At 45.2% G+C, this 26,628-nt stretch overlaps 1 protein-coding gene across 2 annotated transcripts in view; it reads right to left on the bottom strand.

The window, feature by feature from the left end:
- The window catches only part of Syndig1 (synapse differentiation inducing 1), a 157,231-nt gene that overhangs the window by 43,432 nt on the left and 87,171 nt on the right, over window positions 1–26,628 (bottom strand). The window lies entirely within an intron of this gene.

The following is a 26,628-nucleotide window of genomic DNA, read 5'->3' as shown; positions in this document are numbered from 1 at the left end:
GATCTCTTTTTAAAAAATGAAACTGTCAAGTTAAATGTGTGCTGACCACACACTCATGGCTGTGGAGTCTTCCACTGGAATGTGGTTAACCTTCCAGGGCTCACACACTTAAAGAAAATCAACTGTCCCTCTTCCAGCAACTACCAACTGCCAATAGCACCTCCACAGGGGATGGGACTTTATGTCTACCTTGCTTTGTCTTGTTGGGACTTTGTCTGTCTTGAGATTGTTTTAAATTCCCAGAAAACTCCATCTGAGTCATATTTGTCTTGAGTTGTGATGACAGCTTTGAATTTTGACTCTTGGAATTCAGTATGATTTTTTTAAATGTACTATTTTGGGATCTTGCAGATACCAAATCTACCTTCTTATCCAAGTGTCTTCCCTTTTGGCTTGAGGTTATATTCTTCACCAAGCAGAGTATATATCATGCAAATATCTCAACTAAAATTTATAATTATTGGGCAGGTTTATTTACATGATGGTAAAGCATGGGAGGAGAGGTGTTCTTGGATATTTTGGTCAATTTTTATTCTTTGTAGTGTGCTGTGGCCATGGAGTGCACTACAGAAAGTGATGTGAGTTCAATACTCATCCTCTCCATTCTTCAGAGTAGACATTGTCCTTATCAAAAAGATGTCGAGGACCATCTTACATATGAAGAGAGAGGACCAAGTAACATGCCTCAGGCATATTCACAAGTAGGCTTTGCACCAAGTGTCAGGAAAGTTGTTATTAAAATGTGAATAGGTGCAAATTAAAAACAGAGTGTCTCAGCAAACCTGAGATGATAAACTTTGTAAACAGCCATTTATCACAGAGCACACCAAATTGATGTTAACCAGGTACTAAACTGGGAAAATTAAGCCACCTGAGCACATGCACTTAGGGCAACACTTCTTATTTACTTAAATAACAAAGTGAGGATAATAAGCTTTCTCAGCACTGTGGTCTTAGTCTAACAAATGAGATGGATGCTGAAGATGAGCAAATGCCTCAAGTGCCTTTTCTTGAGACAATGTCCATTTCTGTGTGTACAAGCAGCATATGAACACCAGCATTTGAAGGGATATACTACCTTAGTGTAGGTTTAAAACATCATGAATATTTAATAAACTCATTTCATATTACTAGCGCAATGGTTGCCTTGCTGACTGAAGATTCACAAGCTTCTTAGCACCCACCCCACCTTGTTATGTCACCATTGCTAGTGGACCTCTCCGTGAACCTTGGTAGAAAGCATGGCCTTTGAGAGAAAATGTCCTTTGACTTGCGTAGGAATAATGCTGTGAATTCATATGCTTGAAAGCACTTTAGATACAAAAAGTTTGTCAATTTGATACACAATATGCTTCCAATTGATAACTGTTTGCAAAGGAAAAATTAGTTTTTTTCCAGTGGACTCACACCCCTCTCTCTGTCAGTAGTATTTTTGAAATCTTTTTGGTTTCATGATGCTTTGTCTGGGCATTTAAAATTTTTATACAAGTCTTTTCCTTATATATTATGGTTTCCAGTTTTGTGTCTTTATGTGTGTGCAAATGTGTGTATCCTTGTGTCTATCTGTGTTTCTTGTGCTTTTTTTGTTTGTTTGGTTGTTTCCTCTCATTCAGATATTTTGGTTTTTATTCTACCTTATATTTTTATCTTTCTCTCATTTTTAGATGCTTGTTCATTTTCTAATGAAAGAACAAAAATGGGTGTGGATTTGGGTAGGTGGGGAGGTGGGAACCATCTGGGAGGAGCTAGAGGAGGGGAAACTATAGCCAGAATATACCTATTTTCAATTAGAAAAAAGTAAGTAAAAGGAGTAGAGTCATGGGGTCTTGGAAGAGATGGTAGCGCAAAAAAAATCGCATCATGGGGGTAAGAAAGCACAGACAAGGAGAACACCCAAAGACCCCAAGATAGAACCCTCAAGGCTAAGCCCAAGTGAGCTACCTCCTCTAACTAATCCTCAGGTCTTGCCTACCTCTTACCTACTAACAATGCCATTATATTATGAATCTATCAAGGAGCTAATCCATTCATTAGATCAAAGACTACTGGAAAGAACTGACAGGCCCACTCAGAAGCATTCTTTACCAATCTTCTGGGCATCTTTTAGCCAATCAATTTGACAACCAAGATTAACTACCATCAGTTTCTTTGATGCTTTCAACTGGAAAATACTGAGCTTTGATTTTACACCAGATTGTTCAGTTGGGTCATACCATGGGGGGTCTGGATACTGCATGCCCTCATCATTAGTGAGGAAATAACTTCTCTTTTATCAGTAGAGCTTCAAAGAATAAAGTAGTATCATTAGTAAAGGCTACACTATTGTGGGGACACCAGACCTTGAGCAGAAACCCACTTCCCCTTCGGCCTGGGAGCAGGCATCTGTGTAATGTTTACTGAAAACAATTCAGTGCTTTAAAGCTTGATAGGGCTCAGATAAGGGCTGGCTCACTGAAATACCATGCCTTTCACACCTCCTACGGCTAGATGCCTCTTCCTGCCCCCTGTGGTGTCTCCCCGATTCTGGGGCCGGAGATTAAACCACCAGCCAGGAGGGTGAGAAGTGGAAAAAATGGTATGTAAATGGATGGCAAAAGTCCTTAAAAAGGGAAGCTCCTTTTTCTTGGAGAGACTTCTCCAGAGATTTCGCCAGAGACTTCTCCAGAGATTTCGCCTGAGACTCCTCCTGAGAGCTCTCCTAAGTGGACTTGGAATCTCCTCCTAAGCTGACTTGGGAAGCATAAAGTTTTCTTAAAGCAACCGACCGGTCTCTGTGTCATCTATCCCGACCACCTCGCTACATTCTCGGGTACAGGCCGCACAACAGGTGCGACACACTATCACTGTAGCCCATGTTCTGTTGTATCAACATAGATGAGAGCAGGCAACTTATTAAGGGAAGTAGTTCTGGGTCTCATTTCTGGAGGTTGGGAACTCCAAGAACAAAGAATGGCATATGCACAATATTGGGTTAGGTCCTTAAGTTATATGTATGCACATGGGTGGGGTGCACCAAATGCTTGATCTTGTTGGTATCATGTTAGACTCTGTTTCATGGGAATCATCTAAGAACAAGTGTGTCTCTGTGTGTGTGGGGAGATATGGAGGGAAGATGGGCTCCATGGGGCCCCTCTGCCTTGCTTTGCATTGTCTGGCTACCACTTTGGAAGCCTCACTGCTCCATGACTCTTTTCTCCTTGTAATAAGCAGAATCCTTGGAAGAAATGAAATTTTGTGGTTGACAACTCATGCTGACAGGTGCACTGTCCCCCTAGCCAAGTTCTACTTGAGTCTAGTACGAGCATCCCTCTTGTGTCCTGTTTCTCTTATGGCCTCTTAAACACTGGTGAACTGACAGGGACTTTCTTAGTTCCCTTCAAGTGACTTGCTGCTCCATGTCTGAGAGCCGCTTAGAAAGAAGAAACTAAACTATGACAGTAGTGACAGCTGAGTCACTGTGCAGTATGGATTGTTTGTTTCACACAGACACATGACCCCAGCACTGGCCAGATCTTTCTTTCTTTCACAGTCTGATGACAGAATCCCCGAGACCTTTAAGGTTAAGAATGGTCACATGACCAGAGTGGATCCAGACTCCTTTTTCTACTACTAAAGCAGATGAGCCCAATACCACAGGGTTACCCTAAGCTTTTCAGCAGGTTAGGCTTCAAGCTAAAGAACCTCAGCCCTGCCATCTGGATCTGGGGATAATCTCACCTCCCACTGGTTCCCCAGACCTCCATCTCCTCATCAAAGAATCTGAGAGTTCACAGTGGCACAGCTGGGGGGAAGCAAGTTGTTTTCATTCCTTCACATATCTGATGACATTTCTCGTTTGCTTTCTTGTTGTTGCTGCAATTGAGAAACTCATCATAGAAGATGGCCTGGAAACATAGTTATGGGAGTTAAAAAAAAACTGAAATAGCATAAGAAAAAAGACCAGGAGGAGAGAAACAAGGAGAGGGAGGAGGAAAGCAGAAAGAAACAGAGGAAGAGGAGAGGCAGCTGCTGTCACCAAGGTAAGATGAGTGAGACAGAAAATGCAAGACTGTACCAGTAAGAACAAAAGGTCACAGTGGCTATTTCTGGTGTGTAAAACATGGCATTAGTATGATTATGCGGAGGGCATTAGCGCTGTGCCCTGTGGGGAGTCATTCAATACAAAACATCCTTCTTTTAGCTTCAAAAGATGAGAATAACATATGAAGGCACTGAAAGCACCTCAGACATGCTGCTTTCTTCTTTTGGGAGCTTTGTAAGTTGGCTGAAGAACAAACCAGAAGAGCAGTGTGTGAGTCCACCATCAACCACAGGAGAGAGCAGTATGAGGAGGCCACAGTATTGAAATCTACTATCCTATATAGCCTTGATACCCAAGTACTGCAGGCATACTGTCATGAGAACTCTTCTAGTGCTCCATTTTGGAGGAAGATCACCTCAGAACCTTAGGTCCGCCATTGTGAGTTTCTGTCTGGGAAAATTTTTTGGGCTCTCCATCCTAGGGCATCCCTCCATACCTTAATCCCACCATCCTGGGAGTTTCTTAGGACCTCCATCATCAAGCACTTATCAGGCTTACAATCTTGAAGTATAACTCATGTCCTTCATCACATGTGTCTCTCAGATCTGCCATCCTGAGTCACCTCTCACACCTGTCATCCTCAGGCACTGCCTAGATCCTCCATCTGGACTATCCCCTCGGTACTATATCATGGGGGCAACTCCCAGGTCTTTCTTTCTGGGATACTTCTCAGGTTCAACATCCTGGGGCACTTCCCTGGACATCCTTCAGGCCCTCCATCATTGGGCATTTTCCAGGCCCACCATTCTGAAGTGTCCTTTAGTCCCTCTATCTTGGGAGTCACATATGTCTTCTCCTAGGCTTGGAGTATTTTGAAGAAGGAGGCAATTAGTTCAAAGCTGAATCCATGACCCCAATAAATATCCCATTTCTAAGACGCTAGTTCTGCTGTCCTGCCAAAGAAAGTGTGATGGCTATTCTTGGTTGTCAACTTGACTACATCTGGAATTAACTAAATCAAAAAATGGAGGGGCACACCTATGAGGGATTTTTGCTTAATTTGAAGTGGGAAGATCTACTTCTAACCTGGATCTTTGAAGTGGGAAGACACACCTTTAATTCAGATCCTTAGAGATGAGAAGACCCACATCTAATCTGGGCCAGGCCTTCTGATGGAAGTTTACACAAGGACATAGAGAAAGGAGGGTTTTGTTCTTTGCCTGATTGCTTTTGCCTCACTAGCAAGTCCATTCCTTAATTGGCATTAGAGTCTATTTCTTCAGGATCCTAGCATATACTGAAGACCAGCTGAAACATCCACCTTCGTGGACTGAACAACTACTGGATTCTTGGACCTTCCATTCATAGGCAGCCATTGTTGGATTAGCTGCACTACAGCTTGTAAATCATTCTAATAAATACCCTCTATGATGCATGCATGTATTTATGTATGTATGTGTGTATGTATGTATGTATCTATCTATCTATCTATCTATCTATCTATCATCCATCCATCCATCCATCCATCCATCTATCCTCTAGCCATCTGTAACGTGTAGTTTTCCTCTGCCAGCCACTTTGATTTTTCCCCACCAGCAGCTTGGGCTCTGCCACAGTTGCAGTCCCCAAATAACACACAGGAGGCTATATTAATTATGAAGCTGTTGGCCATTTTCTTGTTTCTTACTGGCTAACCCATAATTGCTAATCTAAGTACTTCTCTTACTGGAGAAAAGGGTCTGGACATCTTACTTCTCTGGTGGGTTACATTGTCTCTGCCATGTCTCTCTTTCCCAGAATCCTCCTCAACTCCTAGTCCCACCTATCTTGCTTCCCTATTGGCCAACAGTGCTTTATTGACATATACACAGGACTTCCCCATCATCCATCCATCCATCCATCCATCCATCCATCCATCCATCCATCCATTTTGTAAGTTCTGTTACTCTAAAGAATCCCAACTAATATGAAGGCACTATGATTGGGAAGACTGCACCTATGGCCTCTATGAACTTCAAGCATCTGTTATCTCTTGGCTTCCTCAGATAACTTGAATAGAGAAATAAAGGAAGGCCATCCTAGAAAAGGCACAAATTTATCAGAAATATGTGCTTTGCTTTTAGCAGGTCAAGGGATGACCTCTGTTTCGGGCCAAGAGGCTCCTCTCAGTTCCATGAGGGTAAAGGAAGATCCAGGGTCTTATCTTCATGCTAGCAGAGATCTGACAAGTTTAAAGGTTTAAAAGATGATGAGACGAGGGACAGGATAAGGCAAAAGGGCAAGCAGGAGATGATGGACCCACTGGCAGGATGAGGAGCCTGATCTGGAGGCAGCTCATTAGGTTACCAGCTCTACAGTGGGAGATGGTGACAGGGAGGAGGCTGCTCAGTGGTGGTGCTGCCTCTCTTCTCCCCATCATCTGGTTGGCTGAATCTCCTCTGGATAACCTGTAAACCTGAAGCATCTGGCTTAGACAAGTGCTGGGAGGCTGACATCAATAGTTTAGAAAATGAAGAACTGACTCAAATCTAAGGAGGGGTGCACAGCCCAGGGTACCTGAGAAGATGTAGGAAAAGAGATGCCTGAGAGCATATACCCAAAAGATGCCCCTTCACACAACAAGGATTTCTGTTCCACTATGTTCATAGCAGCACTATACGTAATAGCTAGATCCTGGAAGCAATCTAGATGCCTCACAACTGAAGAGTGGATAGAGAAAATGTGATACATTTACACAATGGAGTACTACTCAGCAGAAAAAAAACAATGGAATCTTGACATTTGCAGGCAAATGGACGGCACTAGAGGAAACCATCCTGAGTGAGATAACCCAGACACAAAAGGACAAACATGGTATGTACTCATTCATGTATGGATTTTAGATATAGATCAGGGGAGTGTCAGCCTACAATTCCAGTGCCAATGAGTCTGGGAAACAGGGAGGTTCCCAAGAGAGATGCATGATACTCCAGAGAAGTGGAATGAGGCAAGATCTCCTGAGCAGATTGGGAACATCGGGGAGGGGAGAGGGAACCAGGAAAAAGAGAGGGGGATAAGAGGAGGGGAGAAGAAGGCATGGGGGAGCAGAAAGGTTGAGTCGAGGTAAGAATAGAGGAGAGCAGGATGAGAGATAACATAATAGATGAAGTCATTATAGGCTTGAGGAGAGAGCTGACACTAGTGAGATCTTCAGAGATCTACAAGGATAACACCAACTGGCAAACTAAGCAATAGTGGAGAGACTACATTAATAGCCCCTCCTTGATAATAAGGTTGATGACTACCTTATATGCCATCCTAGAGCCTTCATCCAGTGACTGATGGAAGCAGAGACAGATACCCACAGATAAACACTGAAATGAACTCCTGGAATCTAGTGATGAGATGGAGGAGTGATGAGTAAAGGGGTCAAGACCATGATAGTGAAACCTACAAAGTCAGCTGACCGGATAAAGGGGAGCTCTTGAATCCTAGACTGATGGATGAGAGGCCAACAGGGGATTGATCCAGACTCCATGAATGTAGTGCCAGGGAGGAGGCCACAGAAATCATTGGGGCCTTGGGTAGTAGATCAGTGTTTACCATGGTGTATGAATGAGCTTTGGGAGCCCATCCCAAATAGAGGGATGCTCTCTCAGCCTGGACACAAGGAGAAGGGTCTAGGTCTTGCACTGGATGAAATGACAGGCTTTGGAGATCCCCCCCAAGGAGGGCCTCACCCTCCCTGGGGAATGATGTGGGGATGGGGTGGGGGGCTTGGGGAGCTGGTGGAGGAACAAGGGAGGAGGGGTGGGAGAGGGAGCTGGGATTGATATGTGAAGCATTCATGCTTCTAATGTAAATAAAAACATATATTGAGGGAAAGAAAGAAGGCACATGAAAGAAAAAAGAGAGAGAGATGCCTGAGAGGAAGGGGCAGTGAAGAGGGATAGGAAGTGAGAGCAAAGGACTGGAGGACAGGGCAGAATCTCAGGTAAAAGCTCTGGAGTGGTACTTATGTCATTGCTGACACAAAGTACCCGACAATGCTTACTTAAGGGAATGGGGTTCTATTTCATCTCACTGTTTAAAAAGCGCACAGTCAACTGCGGCCAGGAAAGCGCAGAGTTAGGGTGTCAGGCAGCTTGTCATATTTGATTTGTTTGTAGTACCAGAAGCATAGAGTAGGCAGAGAGTAGGGCTTGGCCTGAAAACCTCCAGCTCCCTTCACCGGCCCATATCACATCATATACTTTCTCTAGAGAAATCCTCTCTTTCCTAAATGCTCTACAACCTTCATAAAGAGCATCTGTACCTGGAAACCAAGTGTTCAAACACATGAAAGGGACATTTCACATTCAAACCCAGCATGTGGGCTGACACCAGATCACACCTCACTGCCCTGTGGCTTCAGGCCCTTCTAACTCTGTTTAATTTGTGCTATTAGATTAATGCTCCTTCTGGGTTCATCAGGCAGTTTGAGTGAGGCAAACACTTCTAAGTACATCACATTGGCGAGGCAGGTCATGGTGATGTAACACAGCCATGAAGATCAATTACAGGGAGGTTCAAATCCTAGCAAGGAAAGTGCCTAAGCTTCTTCAGGTACGAAAAGCTTTAAGGATTTTGATAAGTATGCATAAATCAGTTATTCCTTTCAACTTGAGGTTTTCAGTTATTAAAGCAGGTCTCTCAAAGAAGCCCTTGACATATAAGTTAGTTAATTGCAGAGGAGTAGAAGTACTTGAAAGCAATAATGTTATACAAAAATATTTGACAATTCAGGACTTTTCCCCACACTTGATCCCAACTAGGAGGTGTTATTAAACTCGCTTCACTTAATTCCCCAACTCACCAATTACATTAATTTACACATGATAAATATTCTAAATATACCTTAAGATCTACACAGGCAAATCAGGACTTTTACTTGGACAGCAAGGTGTCAATGATTAAGGCTTTAGTCAAATTTATGTTACAAGCAGTTTTCAAGAGCTTGGGAGCTGGAACCCATTTCTCCTGTATAACTGCCCTTCGTTTATATCTTCTGACAAAATTCTTCTAGTCTTAGCTTCTGGTATCAGAGTATATTTCCTGATTACATAAAATTCTTCTAATTGGCTTCCTGAAATTGTCTTTCCAACTAATATGAGCAGAAAATTTGGAAACAAAATAAATGACTTTTAACGAGCTGTTTCCTTGTGATTTCAAGGTTTTACTATTTTCATTTAACTTATATGAGTGTCTGCGTGTATGCACACTACGGATGTGCAAGGCCCATAGAGGCCATAAGGGATCCCCTGGAACTGGTGTTAGAGATGGCTGCGAGCTGCCATGAGGGTTCTGGGAATCAGACCTAGCTCTGCCAGAGTAACAAGTGCTCTTAACCATGGACTCGGCTCTTTATTCTTTCTTTTCATTTTTATTGGTTGCTGCCCTGCTTCCCATCCAAACAAATGAAAGACGCAAAAGGCGAAATTTTATAGTCCTTTACCAAGTTGCATACTACAGTGCAGAAATGCTAAAAGGCCTTATAGTATGTAAGCATGTGAAACAGCTCCACTGATGGCTGGTGTGTCCTTCCTGATTATCATGCCCTGGCATGTGCATTCAGCCGTCTGTCCTACCCTGAGGCAGAAGGTTAGTATGGTATATTGCCTTCCCCTTGCAGGCTTCTTTCCCATGCTCTCCTGGCTCCAAATCCTGCCTTCTATCATCTAGAATCGAATCGTTGGAGGTCACAATTGAAACTAGAATTGTCTGAGTCTTTTCACCGGAACCAGAGAAGAGGTGATTTTCCCCTGTCCCTGAGCTGCAGGATTAAACAGGCAGGGAAATTCCTTAGTCTGGAGGGGGCTCGTGTTCGTTTAGGCCCCTGCTACTGGCACTGCTTCAGAAGGAGAGTGAAGGGAGATGAATGTCTTATTGAGGCCCAGAGTTGCCGTGGGGGTGGGGGTAAGGGCGGGGGAGGCGGGGTGGATGCAAGGGATACAGGCTGTTGGCTAGATGCTGTGGGTCAGATAATGACAAGGCCAAATTAGGATTCTCTCCTGGGGGTCTGTTAGAGGACACAGCTTTGTTTGGTGGAGACTGGCGACAATAGTAACAAAAACAGAAACCTGATCAAGTAAGGATGATTTCCCCTTTGTTTCAACAGAGACGGGTGGCACCAGACAGAAGCTGTGCATTGGGAACAAGGTCCCTCTAACGGACAGCACTTCACTGATCTCACTGCACACTGTGGGGCAATGTCAGCCCCACTTGGTCTTGTCTCCTCATGGAGACTGAGGAAGCTGAGTAACTGGCCTAGTTTCAGCTAGAGCAGATGTCACCAGGGTGGTTCCTGGAATCCCAACCCAAGTACCTGTCTGTCACACTGGAAGTCTGACTGACTTTGAGGTGGGGAATTTAGCAAGATAGCATGACTGTTAGCTTTGCAGCCAGTTCTCTGCCCTGACTTTGCATCTTGTCCTCTCTCCCTGAGACTCAGTTCTTTTGTAAAGAACTTTCCCTTTCTCATCTCAGTTGTGAAGAGAGACATCTGAACTATAGATCAATGTGGTGCTTGCTACCTTAAGTGTTCAGGGGAGGAGCAGGCTACAGCCAAGGCACACACTCAGTACCCACATGATATATTAAAGTCCCTGAGTGTCCGCTGTGCTGTCTAGATCAGGGCCTTCCTCAGACCTTAAGATTGCTGATAGCTGAACCCCACTTGCTGCTTATAATGAAGAACAATTACCTTTCTGAATTTGAGAGGGATATTTCTAAGCTAAGCTAAGCTATATTTAGAAATGTATCTAAGGTGATTCTGCTGAAGGCCGTCCCCTAGCTTTCCAATTTTGTTTAGTTACTGAGGAATAAAATTAATCCTTCCCCAGGTTAATGAAAGGTTGTGCCAAGTCTGCTTTGAGTCTTGCTGCCAAAGTTTGTTGCTGTTCATCCTTGGGCTTGGGGTGCTGTATGCCATGGATAAAGAGGGTGTGACTATTTCCTCCCCTGCTTCAAAACAGGGTGGCTTGCATGTCTGTGTGGACAGGGACCATCACAATATTCTCAAATGGACATTACCACATTGAGAAGTCCTTTCTGAAAATTGAAGACATGATCCCCCTTTCAACTCATATCAGCATACTTCCATCTACTGAAAAAGGGGATTTTTTTGTTGTGAAATATGTAGACTGCTGTGTGGTCTTCATGTCCCTGTAGTTGGGATTAAAAAATACCAAAGAGTTTTAATACTTTTTAAAAACTCTATTCATACTGTGGCATTTATGTAGTGGGCAGAGGATAATTAGAATTTGGATCTAAAGGGCACTTTAATAAATTATTAGATATATTTGTTTTGTGGATGTGAGTATGGGGGAGGGGTTAAATAGACTGACCATTCTCATGAAAGCTACTAATGGAAGTATGGAGATAAGGCAAAATGTCTACATTTAACTAAGTGTGGGTCTGTAGAATTTGGGATACGTTAAGTCTTGTTCTCCAGGATGTCATTTTCTTGCTTTGCCACGAAGTGGTTATGTTGCTGTTGGCAGTTGTGGGATGAACAGGACACAGGAAGAACACTTTGGTACTACATGCAACTTCAAGTCAGAAGCAATGGCTGTGTGAAATGTGTGCTTTGTCCCAGAACACCTGAATTGCAGGGATGTTCAACCTCCGGGATCATGTCTGATGCTGTCAGGAAGATGGGCTTGGTGGGAAACTTTATGATTCCAGAGACCACAGCTGCTCCCCATAATGAAGCTGACACTTTGAGAGGAACAAGGCAGAGTTCCCTTATGGAACCTCAAGGGAAGATGGCCTGTACCGTAATCTGAATTCTTGTCCCCCAAAGACTCAGGTGGTAAGGTCTCCATCCTCATTGGTGCTCCGGAAGTGCTACAAACTTTAAGAGGTGAGGCCTGGGGGTATATCCCCGAAGGAGGTAGGGGACCCCAGTACCTTCCTCTTTCCATGTCTTTTGCATGCTAGTTATGAGATAAGAATTATCCCATCATGACATGTGGTCCTACTCTCGTGTGACATGATTCCTGGGGAGATGAGGACAAATACTTCATGCTTGACAGGAAACTGAGATCAGACCAAAACATGAATACCATCAGTCCAACTTGGTGAAGCAATTGAGTTTTCCTGGGATTACTTATAGGAATGTGGGTGAGGGGTTACTTACAGGAGCAGAAATACATGTACCACCAAAGCCCACCCCAGCATGGGAGACAGATCACAAGAGTTGGAAATCTGGAGCACAATGCAAGCCTGCAGGCAGCTCAGTGGGTTGGAGAATGTTAGGGAGTGTCCTTTTCAGTGGCTTGACTGGTCTGCTCCTCTTTAGAGAAGCTTGGCCCCTCTTTATTTCCTATAGGCAGTTGGGCTGATGTCTGCTCCTTCCAGGATGCTGGGGCAGAACCACTGCTAAGCTCTCTGCTTGTCTCAGAATGACTCCCAGCTGCCTTTACTGTTTGCTCTTCAACAAGGAGAAGCCTGGAGAATCTGGTCAGATTCAGGGACTTTCTGAAGCTGTCTTGAATTGTTTGCTTCCTGTCTTAATGAGCTTCCCTGCAGGATGGAGTGTCTCACTTCCCCTTAGAACATCCTGTTACTTTACTGCCCCCTTTCACGTCCTGTCTTAAGAAGTTTAAACATTTTAACATAGGAGGAAACAAATACACAGAGCTGCCACAAGCCCCACCCCTCACCCCAAACAACAAACAAATGGGCCACTGTCTAAAATCTCTGAAATCATGAACCGCAGTAACTTTCTTTTCTCAGGTTGTTCCCTAAGGTATTTTTGTTGCAATAATGGCAAGCTAACACAGCCTGGCTATGAGAGAGAGGTGAGCGGAGCACCCACACAGCCGTCATGAGTTCAGTGTGAAGGCAGGAGGGCAGGCAGCAGGGAAGGACTCCTGAACAGAGGAATGAGCCGTGTGCGCGTGTGCATGTGCGTGCGTGTGTGTGCGCGTGTGAGAGAGAGGGAGGGAGGGAGGCAGGCAGGGAGGGAGAGACAAAGAGAGAGAGAGAGAGAGAGAGAGAGAGAGAGAGAGAGAGAGAGAGAGAGAGAGAGAGAGAGAGAGAGAGAGAGAGCATGCATGTGTACGTAAAGGGGGTGGGCTGGGGCAGGTACGCCAATGGAATTGAGGTCCATGGAATGGGGCATGAGGATGTCCAGGCCTGGAATAAAACATTAGGTTTTAGGAAGCAACCCTGACTGGAGACCAGAGGAAGCTGGGGGCATCTATGTGCTTTTGGATGAAGCTAGCCTCTCTGCCCAGGCACGTTAACTTGTTGACTTTGGGAGACACAGTGTAGGTATAGGGTGCTAGAAACAGGGTTATGAGCTGGAGCACCATTTATTGGCTCTGACAAGAGGTTGGTGTGAGAACCTAGTCCCTCAAAGGGACTGGATTGAGGATGATGACAGGTGTAGCACTACAGAGTTTTATCTGTAGACAAACATCAGTTCCATTAACAGATGGAAACTCACCTAGAGAATAGCTTGAGAGCCGCTGGCTTTGAGGAAGTGAACGGATTTCATATGGCCCATTGGGAACCACACCTATGCCATATAGGCATAAACAGCCCTGGCTTGGAAAGATGCCAGCCCTACCCATGCCTGCAAGTGTAGGGCCAGGAGGCATCTGAGGAAGATGAGGACCTTTTCTCATCTCATCTCAGGAGGCAAGGCGTCTAAAGCAGCCTGCCTTCCTGTAGCTCATCCTCTCCTCCCAGGGCGGGGACACAGGCTTTGGGTACAGACACTTACGAATACCCAAGGAAATACAGCACAAGATTTCCTTCCTCCTCTCCCGCCATCAGCTGACCAGCTGATTGCAGGCTACTCTCTCTCATGCCTCAGCATTCATTCATAACAGATCACACCCTACTCTAGCGAATTGATCACAAGTTAACTTTCCAATTGTCTTAGAAAAACAACTGAAGGTCCAGGGCAGTCAGGTAGTGCATGAATCTGAGCAAACTATGTGGAGATGTATGTGACTCAAGGACACACGTATGAATTCAGAGTTAGAGATATGACACAAGGCTTAGCGGATTGCTGCTTGGCTCCCTTGTGTGTGACGTCAGTGAGTAAAGTGGTCCATGGTGAATGTGCCCCCATTGTCCACGGCCGTGCCATCTGAATTGGTACATAGAAAGGGGACAGGTGGATGAAGATTCACCTTTTAGAAGATCTTTTTCATTTTTCATACTCGGTGTGAGACTTCCAAATGAGTGCAGAACATTTTGCAAGCTTACTGCGATCAGGCCCAAGATATGCAACGTTAATTAATTTCCTTGAATAAGAGGCCAATAATCTGGAAACACTTAAACCTTACCCCAATAATGGGCAACAAAATTGTGTGTAAGAACATAATTGTCAAGAAGGATGTGATTACAGCTTGTGTGTGCATGTTCAGGCATGCATATGCATGTGTATGTGTGGGTATGTGTGGGCATGCATGTGTGAATGGATATGGTATGTTTACATACGTCTGTGTGTCAGCATGCATGTGTGTAACCTAGACTTTCACGCTTTACCTGGCTTTTTATGTGGGTGTTGGGGATTCAAACTCAGGTTCTCAAGTTTGCAAGCACTTGCCTGATTGAGCCATTTCCCCAGCCCTAATCTTAGCTTCAATTCACAGATTTGGGGGTAGTTAAGAGAACAGGATTTGTATTATCACCATGGCTGACAATCTTTGCATCCTAACTGTGTTGCTTTTCATCCTGGTCTCTCCTAACCGTCACCTGTCCACTGAGAGACATCTATCAGAATCTACAGCCTCATACATGCCTGAAAACTTTCCTTTCCACAAGGAAAAGTGATTTTCATGGCCTCTTAATCAGCAGCTCACTTATAAAGGCATGCTTGAGTCCCTGTGACTTCCTGCCAACTGTGTTTGGGCCTCTTTCCTGAGTTTGTGAACCCAAGTGCATCCTAGGGTGGGAGACAGGTCCTCTCTCTTGGGGTTGGATTTAGATGAAAACATTGCTAGTGTTTTATATTGCTTCTGCATTATTTGTGTGGGTTTACCTGCTGGAGAAAATATTAATTGGTTAGCATAACTTAAGATTGAAATTTCATGACAAAATGGTTTCCATAAAACCCAGTTCGTGAGCCATAGCCTGTAGCAAGATAGGCTTTTCCTGGTGACCACACCAACTTAGAAGGCAAGAATATCTTCCCACTGATCCCAGCATCACAGTCATGTCCCTGGATACAGAACCTTGAAACCAGACCTAGTCCATTGGATGTTGGCATGGGAGTCCATTGTGCTATGCAAGAGATACTTGTGAAGATGCTATGGGGAGGCTGTGACCAATCAGAACATTCCTGAATGAAAGTGACACCATTTACCAAAACGCATCACACGTTGGAAAAGCACTCAGAGCAAGCCCTAAGCCTAGACAGAAGAACACACAGTGTAACGCATTGAGATTTCAAATCTGGGTGCCAAAATGTCCACAGAGCACCAACCCTGCTTTCAACAGTCAGCACATACTCGTTCTCTACTATGCACTACTAATCACAAAATCAACACTAATTATCCAGACAAAACTCTGCTACAACTGAAAAATCCATTCAACATTCCACAGGGAAAAACAGACAGGATTTGTTCACTTATTTATCCAAACAAGTTAAAAAAAATCAGTGACTCATCTACAGCATAGATTCCACGGGAGGAGGTGGAAAGCAGAAATCTGATCTGCCTTGGCTGTATCAGGTCATTAATATTTATGTGGAATTGTTTAAATTCAGAGGTTGCAAAATGACTCTTAGATGCTACAAACAGCATATTAAATATTCATATGGAAACAGAGATAGAGATGGGGGTTGGGGAGATAGTGGAAGGAAGAAAAGCAGAGAGTGGGGGGAGGGAGGAGAGAGCTCACAGTTGATGCCTGTTGAACTGAATGCAAGTACGACATGTCCGCCTGACACACTGTCCCCTCAGTCAGGCTCTTCAATTTCCCTGCCTGAATAACCAGTGCTGTTCTTGAGTCTGCCTGTGTTTAGAGGGCGTTGTGGTTCCCTCACTGTCACCTTGACTTTTGTGTCACTTGCCTGAGGAGGCTGAGGTAACCCAGTCTTTCTACCCACTCTGTCCTCACCAGCAGTCTTCCAATACTGCCCTGTCTGCTGTTCCCCAACTCTCTGAGAGCAGAGACACTTTCTCTTCCCAGGACAGCAGTCTCCCAGCTTTCAGAAGGCAACGCCCAACTTCCTGCCTGGATGGCTGTGGCTCTCAGGTGCAAAATTAAAGCGTGAGCTGATGAAATCAGCTAGTCCTTATGGGGTGCATTCAGCCATAGGATCCAATTTACTCCAAATCTCGTGACACCGAGAGTAATAAACTTGAGGTCAGAAGAAGAAGAAGGTGGGGTGCAAAGGGCATTGCCACCTAAGATCTGTAGCTGTTATGTACACTATCCAGTGTGTGGAGTACATAGTCTCCAGGTTTCTGTGATTCACACGTTCTAAGCCACAATATTGAACAATAAAAAATAATAAATATTTTAAACCTGTCTTTGTGCCTGGATTTAAGGAGGTGTTTATGTGCTTCTTTGTCTTTCTAAGAGAAAGGCAGATAGGTGAAGATTTCTGAAAACATTCTGTCAGTTTTTGTTTAGATGTTTGAGGGAGTCCAAGGTAAATAATCACAGTAGTCAACGGAGCACCATGGAGAGAGGTGAGGCACTAATAGTACGAGTGACGCTCTCTCAGCATCCATCTCCAGCAAGTCCAGATGTGCTTTAGTCTACACGGAGCCCAGGCTCTGCCCTTTCACTTGTGAAAAAGAATACCTGGCTAAGTCAATTGTAGAAAACTCTGTTCCATTGATTCTTGACGATGCGCTTGCAGTGGAATTCTTCCTGGCTTTAAATGCTGTGACCGTTAGGGACAATTATGGTTTGTCTGTAGGGCCCTCAGGCCCCACCTTGTCTTCTTAGCTTTTAGTCAGTCAATTTCCTACCACATAAAATGTGCCATCTCAAGTCAACGTCCTACTCTGGTCAGCTCTGTGTGATTTCCGGGGAGGAACTGGAAGCTCAAGGCCTTAGATCTTCTAGGAATAGTCTCCCCTCACCTGCAGCAGTCTACTCCTTCCGGGGCAACAGTCTAGAGAACACACTGGCTCTACCTCTAAAGATGATGACCATGCCTAGCACCCCCCCCAGACCCTCGTGGTGTGAGTGCGGGTTTCTCATTGTGATCCATAATGCATTCACTCAGAGTATTGGGGTAGCTGAAATTTCTCTTTGCTGTATCCAGCTCTGCTCAATTAAGTCGGACACCCTTAGGAGACACTGTACTTAGATCTCTATATCAGATACAAACAACTGCATTTAATGAGCAGCCACAGGGCTAGAACCTGGGCTTGGTGCTTCTCTGTATCATTGAACTAGGGACTTTTTCCTCCTTGGCTTTTGAATGAGAAGGAATTGCCAGATTTCTCACATGACTCAGTCCCAGTAGATTGCATTTGGTTATCCATGCAGTGCAACACAGCTTAAGTTTCAATTAGCACCAAAGGGTATGGAAATTTGAGCAATAGATAATTGAAATCCCTCATATGAAACTTCAGCAGTCTAAGTTAAAATCTGGATACTGGAAAAGGAGGATATTATCCATTTAAATAATTTAAAGAAACACAAGTGCAGATTCCTGCCATAGGTAATGGTAGACTAGTAGTCTTTCTGTAGATTGCATCTAAAAATCTCACGGAGAAAATAAAAAGCTATTTTAGCAAGCATCAGAGAAATAAGACGAATGGTTACAAGGCCAAGATTAGGGAGAGGCCAGGAAACTAGAAGAATGAGCAAGACTGTTGGGGACACTGTTGCTTCACCCACAGAGGTACTCAAGAAGGTGTGTTTTTGCTTCTTTGTGCGACAGGAGAGACACAAGTTTAAGTCTGGAGCCCACCAAAAGGGGTGACCTTGGAAAAGCAGCCACTGCTCTGAGATGGTGCACCAGAGAACTAAGCAGTGGGAGGTAAAGGGAAGGGAATCCTGCCAGGCAACGTCCATAAAATACCTGCTTCCTGTGATCAAGACACTGTGATCAAGAGATGGCTCAGAAGTCTGGGAGGTGAGTGGAACACAGAAAAGACCTGCGCGATCTGAGGAAGAAGAGCCAGAAATCTTAAAACTCATCAATAGACAAACCCAAGGTTATCACTCTGGGGATGGCTTGGCAGAAGTTGAGACATGAAAGAGGGAGTTATCGTTTAGAATTTCACACCAGGGACTCACACCTGCAAGGAGCAAAGTGAGAAGAAGATATTTCCAAACACAAAAGAACTGAGAGGATTCACCACCAGCAGAAGGAAAATCCCAAGAGTCATACTTTAAGCATGTGGGGCACTACCAAGTAGAGGGTCAAAGATGCTGGGAGGATAAAGATCAAATCTACTGGCAGAAGAGGCCAATGCAAACAAGTGCCTGCAGGATCAAACAATAACATTACTGCCCTCAGGAGGCATTAGTGTCTTTCTGTTTACCTATCCATTCACACATCTGTCTATTTACAGCCAAAAAAAGATGACAAGAGAAGCCCAAACTCATATCTCAAAAGAGATTAGTGAAATCAAGGATCTATAGGGAACTGCAAAAGTCCGTTTCAAATGCCTTATCAACCTGTCATTCTTCCCAAGGGCAAATCAGCTTTTCTTCTCATGTTAAGAAACTGACAGATGAGGCACATCTTCCTAAACTTCCGCTCCTAGTCCCGGTGTTTTACTAACCACATATGTCCATGTAGCATGAGTTCTAATAGGTCTTAACAATAAAAACCTGGAGTCAGATATAGGGGAAAACGCTGCAGGATCACAGCCATCTTTACCTCACTAAAGAGGTAAAGACCGAGCTCCTGTCTCCTCCTGCCTTATCACTTCCCCTCTCTGTCCAGTCATATCACTTCCTGTCTGTTTGTACAGACCTCCAGACCTCTATGGTTAACTAGTGGCTAGCTCAACCCTCTGATCTTCAGGCAAGCTTTATTTGTTAGAGTACAAACAGGATATCACTATATGTCCAGACACAGGTCAAAACACAGACACAAATGGTATTATCTGATGCTCTATGGGGGGCTTCAAAACACAATTGCCAAAACTAAGGTGAGAAGCAAAGAATCCAACCAGCCCTATCAGAATTGAAAATTAAACCATTAAAGTCTTCCTGAGGATAAAGCCCTTCCTAGGCACAGAAGCTCTACCAGTAAACTTCACCTGATTTGTTCAAACCAAGCTGCAGAGAACAAATGAAGAGAGGACTCTGCAAGTAGCACAACAATGACACCAAACTCAATGAAGAAGTCACAAAAGGTAATGAGGCGACAGAAGCTCAACAGTTCTGCAGGATTGAAAGGCTGGGGGTGTGCTCTACAAACACAAGGCAGCTCAATGCTTTCTAACCAGTCCACACCCTCACCACATCAGCACAGGCAAGAAAAACACTCATAGATTATTTGTCATCAGCACACAAATGTTTAGATAAACCCAAAACCCACGCATGACTTAAAGACAAAGTACTTACAGATCCTTCTTAACAGTGAAATGCTGGCAATTTCCCCTTAGAGATGAAAGAAGCAAAGGTGTCATGAAGATTCCACAAACTTTTGCAAGTACAGAAAGAAACTATAAGGAGAAGAAAGTTGCGGGCTACAAACTTCAAAGGTAAAAGAATAAAGACAAGAGGGGTACTGAGCCCGAAGGAAGTCTGGGTGGTAGTGAGCCCCAAGGAGCTTGGGTGGGGCTAGGGTTTGATGAGGCCGAAGCTAGGAAAGGGTACCCAGTTCTTCCATCCTGAGGGTCTCCGGATGATTTAGTTCTGGAGTTTAGTGATGTGATGATTAGTTGGCCACTTGCTTTAAGACAATTTACAAACCATCTTGATGGAACAGTACTATTTTCAGTATACAGGGTATAGAAGAGTAGTAAGATTGTGTGTGTTCAAGGCAAGGTTAGACTGTATAATAAGATCCTGTCTCCCAATATATACGTAAGTAAATAAATAAGTAGCTTCTTAGTTTATATAATTTGACTTGTATTCAACACATGAACATGATGACACCTGTAGAAAGCAGGGAGAACACCACTGATTGTCTGTATTCAAGGTGACTTCCTTTCAGCCCCCTTTCCTTTTGTAAATTAACCCCTTGGCTCTGGAGGAGCCAGACAGTGTATCCTGGAAGCATAGGGAACAGGTCCCTATGGGACTGAGCGTGGATGTGTCCTTTGGGAGCTGGGTTATCACTTCCCTCCCCAGCACTCAGCTGCCCTGCTTGTCATGAGACCCTGGATGGCCAGTGGCAGGCTGTGCTGGTTATTAGACCTCAGCGTTCTCCCCTCTACAGGATTCTGCTATGTCTAACGTGAGACCTGTGCTTCCTCTAACATGGCAGTTTTGGGTCAAGGCAGTCCCAAGTTTAGAACTTACTGAGCCTAATCCCAAGGTGGCTAAGGAAGCATAGACAGGATCCTGGGAACAGCCACTGCATTTTTCTAGTGCCCACTCTGCCTCCCCTTCCTCCATTACTATGTGGCTCAGACACGCTGACTGGGACAGAGTCCCTTCCCTGGGCTCTGTGCCCTCCATAGCAAATGCACTGAAGGACCCCTCTCTGCCCATCAGCACAGCTGGAGGAGGCCTGGCACCCCTCCCTGCCCAGCACCGTTATTTCTAAATGCCCCCCTCCCCGGCCCGTTCTTCCCATCCGGCTCTCCTTGCCCAGGTCATACCTTCCAGACTTTCTTCTTCCTCTGAGGAAGACTTGTTCATTTTAGCTCAGGCCTGCCCAGAAACCAGGACCTCTTGGTGAAGTTTCCCTCACACATCTGCCATGCTCTTGTTCTGTCTATGACTAGGGATAAACCCTGGGACTCTGAGGACCACGGCCCTTCTACTTCTCATGCTTGAGCGTCCCCATCACACGGGGCCTTTTCAGAAGGCCTCTCCTGTCAGTTCCTACACGGAACACCCGTGTGTTACTCTGTGATCTCATTGAACATACACTGATCTATCCATGCCTATGATTTGTGCACTTTTCTGTAAGTCTATCATACTTTGGTTAAAAGGATGCAAACATACATGGGACAGTGGTCAAATATGGTGCATAGAGCAATGTCTTCTGAAGTTTGCCAACAAGAGATCAAGAACTAGAATGCCCCAGCACTCACGGCTCCTTCCTGTGCATCTGCACAGGACCTACCATTCTGTCCTCTATGGCATGGTTCCCTGGGTACGGAAGGGTTCCGTTCTACATCCTCTAGATTTTACTCTTCAGATTGTCCCCTCTCTCCAGTCCGCAAGGACTTTCTAATGTTCACCCACCTCCTCATCGCTCCCTCTGGTGTTTAAGTCTTAGCTCTGTCTTGGTCCATGTTTACACCCAGACCTCTCTCCTGAATCCCAAAGTACTCATCCAATCCACCTGCTCTGTGCCTCTCCTCCATGCCAACACACTTGCTTGTTGGGGAAGTCCTGTGTATTTGTCGATAAAGCACTGTTGGCTAATAGCGAACTAAGATAGGTGTGACTAGGAGTCCAGGAGGACTCTGGGAAGGAGAAACACAGGAGTCAAGATGTAATGCCATGGGGTAGGAAGCCCGGAAACTTCTCTGGTAAGAGACCTACTTAGATTAACAATTATGGGGAATTACTTAAGTCAGAGCTAGCCAGTAAGAAACAAGCAAGGCCAACAGCTTCATAATTAATATAGCCTCCTGTGTGTCATTTGGGACTGATGCGGCTCTGGAGCCAGGCTGGCGGAAAGGTTTCTCTTTACACTTGCTGAAGCCAAGACAAGCCCCTGCCCTCTCCTTTTACATGCCTGCCTTCCTGCTGCACTGTTCAATCTCCAGGGGCCCCATCCCTCTGTCTCTTCACATCACAATGTAAACTCAGGTCATCCTTCCAAAGGACATTCCAGTCTCTCTGCTTATAAAGTCCCTGGTAGCAGGAGTGCTTCAGCCCCACTGGCTTTCTTCTGGGTTATGGTGACAACTGACAGTACCTTTAGCTTTGGGGCTCTGCTGCCTGCTGCTATAACACCATATGGCTCCTCAAGCCCAAATTAGAGCCCAGATCATTTTAACAGATAGAGGCCCTTGGGTCTACCCATACACCCCTACCTCTTCCTCTGTTCTAGTCTCCAACTCTCACAACCAGGCGTGTCCTGCCTCCAATCATGCCAGGTCATTCTTCATGTGTGCCAGGCTAGTTCTAGCACAGAGCCGTTGTACTGGTAGCCTCTTCCAGGAAGACTTTTTCTCAAGAGCACCTCTTGGCTCAAGCCTAAGGCTTTGTCATGAAATGTCACCTTAGCAGCCTCTTCTGTGATCACTCCCTAAAATTTTATCTCCCACATCCATTTGCAATGTTATCTTTCTCTTGCATACTTCTCTGATTTTACTCTTGGTTTTTTCACTGCCTGACTTCACTGGAATGCCAAGTCTATGAGTGGGGAGTTTGACTTGTCTTGTTTACCACAACACCCTGAGCACCCGTATCAGAGCTGACACATTCTATGTGTTCAATAAACAGAGGCTCATTGGTAATTTCAAGGAGATGCTGGTCAGTTCTTCAGGACCCCTATTCCCCCAGAAGAAGGTTTTCCTGTCCTTTTGATGGCACTATTCATAAAATTCCTAATCTGGTCCTAAGTACCCATCTCCCATTTAATTATTGCTGTAATATTGCAGTTAGTAAAGGAAAGAAGCATTTCATGAAATGAAATGAAATTAAGGCATAATAAATGTCTCAAAGAGAAGACTCTGCTAGTCACCTCACACATGCAACCCCAGTGCCTGTGGTGCAGATCCAGATCCGAGGCCCCGAGGGAGTGTGTGCAGCTGCTGTTTCAGGTCACCATCTGTTCCAAGGGACAGAGTGCAGGGCCACAAAGTCAAACATGGCCATGTTTCCCCTGGGATCCCTGTGCCACACATTCTTCCAGTGGGATGTGGGGACAGAGGACTGAGGAGGGAGTCCTGTGCTCTGAGATGTGTTTGCACACAGATAAAGGAGTTCTGCTGCAACAGATTCAGCTTTAATGGATGGCAGTGCTGGCATTTTGCCTCGTGCACCCCCATACTTGCTACCTTTATGAGATCTAGAAGTCGTTTGCATCCTTGAAACTTTTTTTTTTCATTTCAGTGGAGATACTAGTTTTTCACTTTTAGACTTATTGGAGGAATTAAAGAAGATAAGTGTGAGCATTAACTGGCTTACAGCAGTTACTCAGCAAACTGTGGGATTTAGTATCATTTGGAAACACCAGTTCCTAACTTAATCTGCAGTCTACACCTTTCTCTATAAGACAGTTTACAGAACTGACTCTCACTGGGGGCCAGATGACACCATGAAATTGAAATGGGTAGCAAGCTTCACTTGCTCCCCCCCCCACTCTGCATCTATATCAAATCCTTTGTAGCAGCTCAGGACACAGTGTTGGATGGCAGGCTTCCCGCCAGATTCTTTATCCTAAACCCCTGTCCTCAAGTTTGCACTTCACCTCTCTGAGTGCAGCCTCAGCCACAACAAAATATATGCGATCCCAGCTTGCTTGAGGTTGCTTGGGTGGACAGCAGTGCTCACACTTAGTGTTGAGAAATAAGCCAGCAGGCTTGTTAAAATGCAGGTTCCCAGGCCCCACTCCCGAAGATCAGGTCTGTGCTGGGGTGGGAAAGTGCAGTCCCAAAGCATTCTCTTCCCAGAGGGACCAGAGCTTTAGCAGGGACACAAAGTGGCATGCAGTCTCTGGTGCATAGAGGGTGCTTAGCAGAGTTACTCCTGCTGCCTGTCACTACCTGCTGCCTGGCTGTCACTACTGTTAGTCTGATCTCACATCTTTAGCACTCCTGTCTGTTGTCTGCCTCTGTCCAGGCATCCACTTCCTTGCAGATCCACAGTGTTTGGACAATTGTGGGAAATCTTGGGTGTGGGAATTATTTTTGATGACATGCTATGGACTAAGAAACAGGCAAGGTCTGCCCACAGCAAGGATCTGCTCTGAGGAAGACAGAACCCAAAAAGCCCAAGTTTGTAATCCCAGAACAGAAATTCATTCTTTTCACCGCTGATGGATTTAACCAACCCCCCTGCTCTGCTTTCCCAGAATGGCCTCGTGTACTTCTGTAATCTCACTGAGAGCTGCTTTGACAATAGAAAGGGCCAGTTGATTTGCCAGTGGATACACTGAGAAAGGAAAAGAAGCAACAGCAAAAACCAAACCAACCAAACAAACACAACTGAAGTCACATGCGCATGTCAAGGATTTCTTGTGAGCAGCCCCATATCCTTGGAGATCCAGGCTTCAGAACAGCACTGTGCTGGCTGTAACTACCCGGAGGTGCCACAGCTGAGCATGTTGGGGCCTTGACAACATCTGCAAAGAACCTCCAAAGAGAGAAGGCACTGGGCTTCTCCCTCCAGGCCCCAGGATTAGCAGTCCCAGTTGGCCATGTCCAGGCCAGCTTTGATTCAATTTAGAGCTTGATTCTGAGTGTGTCTGTTCTAGTCCATGCCGTGCACTCTCCTCTTGGCAGCTGTCTGCTCTCCTCAAATGGCCTGGAGATTTCTTTCCTGTCTGCAGTTTGGGTTGCAGAGGCATAAACAGAGTGCCCAGCAGCCTTCTGGCTGGGAGGAGGCTTTGGGAAGTGTTTGGGCATGGAAGACTCCACCTAGACAGGACTTGGACACGGGCCCTGCAGAGGAGATTCCATCCAGACAGTTCCAGTGGAAACAGCAGCAGAACTCTGGGTCCCACAGCAGGGAACCCATCCTCTGACTATAGTACAAAGGGAAGCTGGGGAGGAGGGAGAGGAGCTGGGAGCACCTTTTCTTCCTCCAGCAGTATAGATCCACTCCTGCCTACTGCAAAGTGTTGTAGAAGTCTTTAAAAAAAGTCACTAGAAGCTGTTGCAGAGGGTACACTTTTTATTTCCTGCTGAACAGTAACATTCCTCTTGATCACCAAAGGTATTAAATGACTTGAATCCTGAGACCCAAGTCTTCGAGTTTCTTACCATATAATGAAGCAACTTGATTTCTGAGATGAGACTCTGAATGCAGTTAACACCTTTGGGACACAGGTGCTGGCCACAACTCACCTTGCCTGGAAGAGGACAGGGGCTTCACTGCAGGGTATGTGAAGAAGCAGAGACCATGGAGCTGGGATAGTTAGCAGATTTGATGAAGGCTGGCTTCCGGTGTGGACACACAAGCCACCATTCCTTGACCCATGCCATTTACCTAGGGTCCTAGTGTTGGATGCTCCAGGAAGAGGTGACACTTCCTCCAGTGGAACACAAGGTGAAAACAGCATCCTCATTCCAAAACTTGATGGCAAATCTCAGCTCTGGTTTTTCATGTGTTGTTGCCTATGCACCTGCGCCCAGGAGGGCAAATGGGCCATATCCTTCTTATCCTGGGATGACACAGTTATGAAGTGTAAGATCCAGGGTGGTTTGTAGCATGTTCAGCTCATGAGATAGATCCACAATGCCCTTGCTGGGTCAGGAACTGGCTCTCTTCACTACATTGTCTATCTCTGTTCCCCCTTACTGGTAAGGTTCATTGTCTAACATAGACTTCACATGCTTCCTATACAGGCAGGAGCAGACTTCACTCACCATGAATATCTCACACAGTTCTTCCTCCAAACCCTCATGCATCCATATCTGCAGTATGGGTGGTACCTGTGAAAGCCTTGGAGACCAGGATCATCTGAGCCTGCCTCAACTCCCATCTGCCTGGGCCCAGGAATCTGGCTTTCCATACAAGTTTATACCATTGACTGCATTCATTGACTGTAGCATCCATAGAGCACATTCACAAGAGGCACCTAGACAGATCTTCCAGGCCAGGGCTGGCCATAGAACAAGCCCTCAGCATGACCTTAGGGATCCAGAATCACCCACCCTAGTGTTTATCATCCAGAACTTAGGCCAAAGCTCTGAATAGGAGCTACGCACCACTCCACTCTCCTTGTCTGACTCCACGTGCCTCCCTCCTTCACCCCCATTCTGTCTACCGTACCTTCTCTCCTATTCTGAGGCAGTTCTCTGCCTCTTAGTCTTTGCAAACAAGCACTGGTTCTCAAGGGGGCCACAACCCCTGCTCTTCCTAGGCTATTATGAAATGGAGGCAGCTGGCCATTGCTGGACTCATGCTGGTGCCCTAAAGGGAGCTAGGTAAGGCGAGGCTTCTCTCACCATATCAGTCCAAACTTCATCCATTCAGAAGCCACCAGGAAGTAACTGCTGTCTTAGGCAGGAAAGCCATGTTCAAACAAGGAAAAGCCTATTTCAAGTATATCAGTGAGTTGTTTACAGTCTCAGTCTCGGAATCCTATAAGCCAGCAGGGCTTTTCTGGTCTCCCTTAGGGGTCTTCTGCCACCTGGAGACCCTCTATATGCACCAGAGTCTCTAGTACTCTGTGCTACATGGGGCTGCCTTTCTCTCTGTTCTGGTTGGGACAATGACAGTGGGTGGTGGTGATGGTAATTTCATGCTTTAATTAGTGCATATAAATGCCTTTCTTTTATGAATAAGAATATGAAAGTTGTATCTTTCTTTGCTAGGAAAAATCTCTTTCAAAACCTGCATTCCAATGG

The sequence above is a fragment of the Mesocricetus auratus genome, unplaced genomic scaffold, assembly GCF_017639785.1.
Source record: "Mesocricetus auratus isolate SY011 unplaced genomic scaffold, BCM_Maur_2.0 Super-Scaffold_100004, whole genome shotgun sequence".
NCBI lineage: Eukaryota > Metazoa > Chordata > Mammalia > Rodentia > Cricetidae > Mesocricetus > Mesocricetus auratus.
Note: the sequence above shows the minus strand (reverse complement) of the source record. Positions and strands in the feature narration are given on the sequence as shown.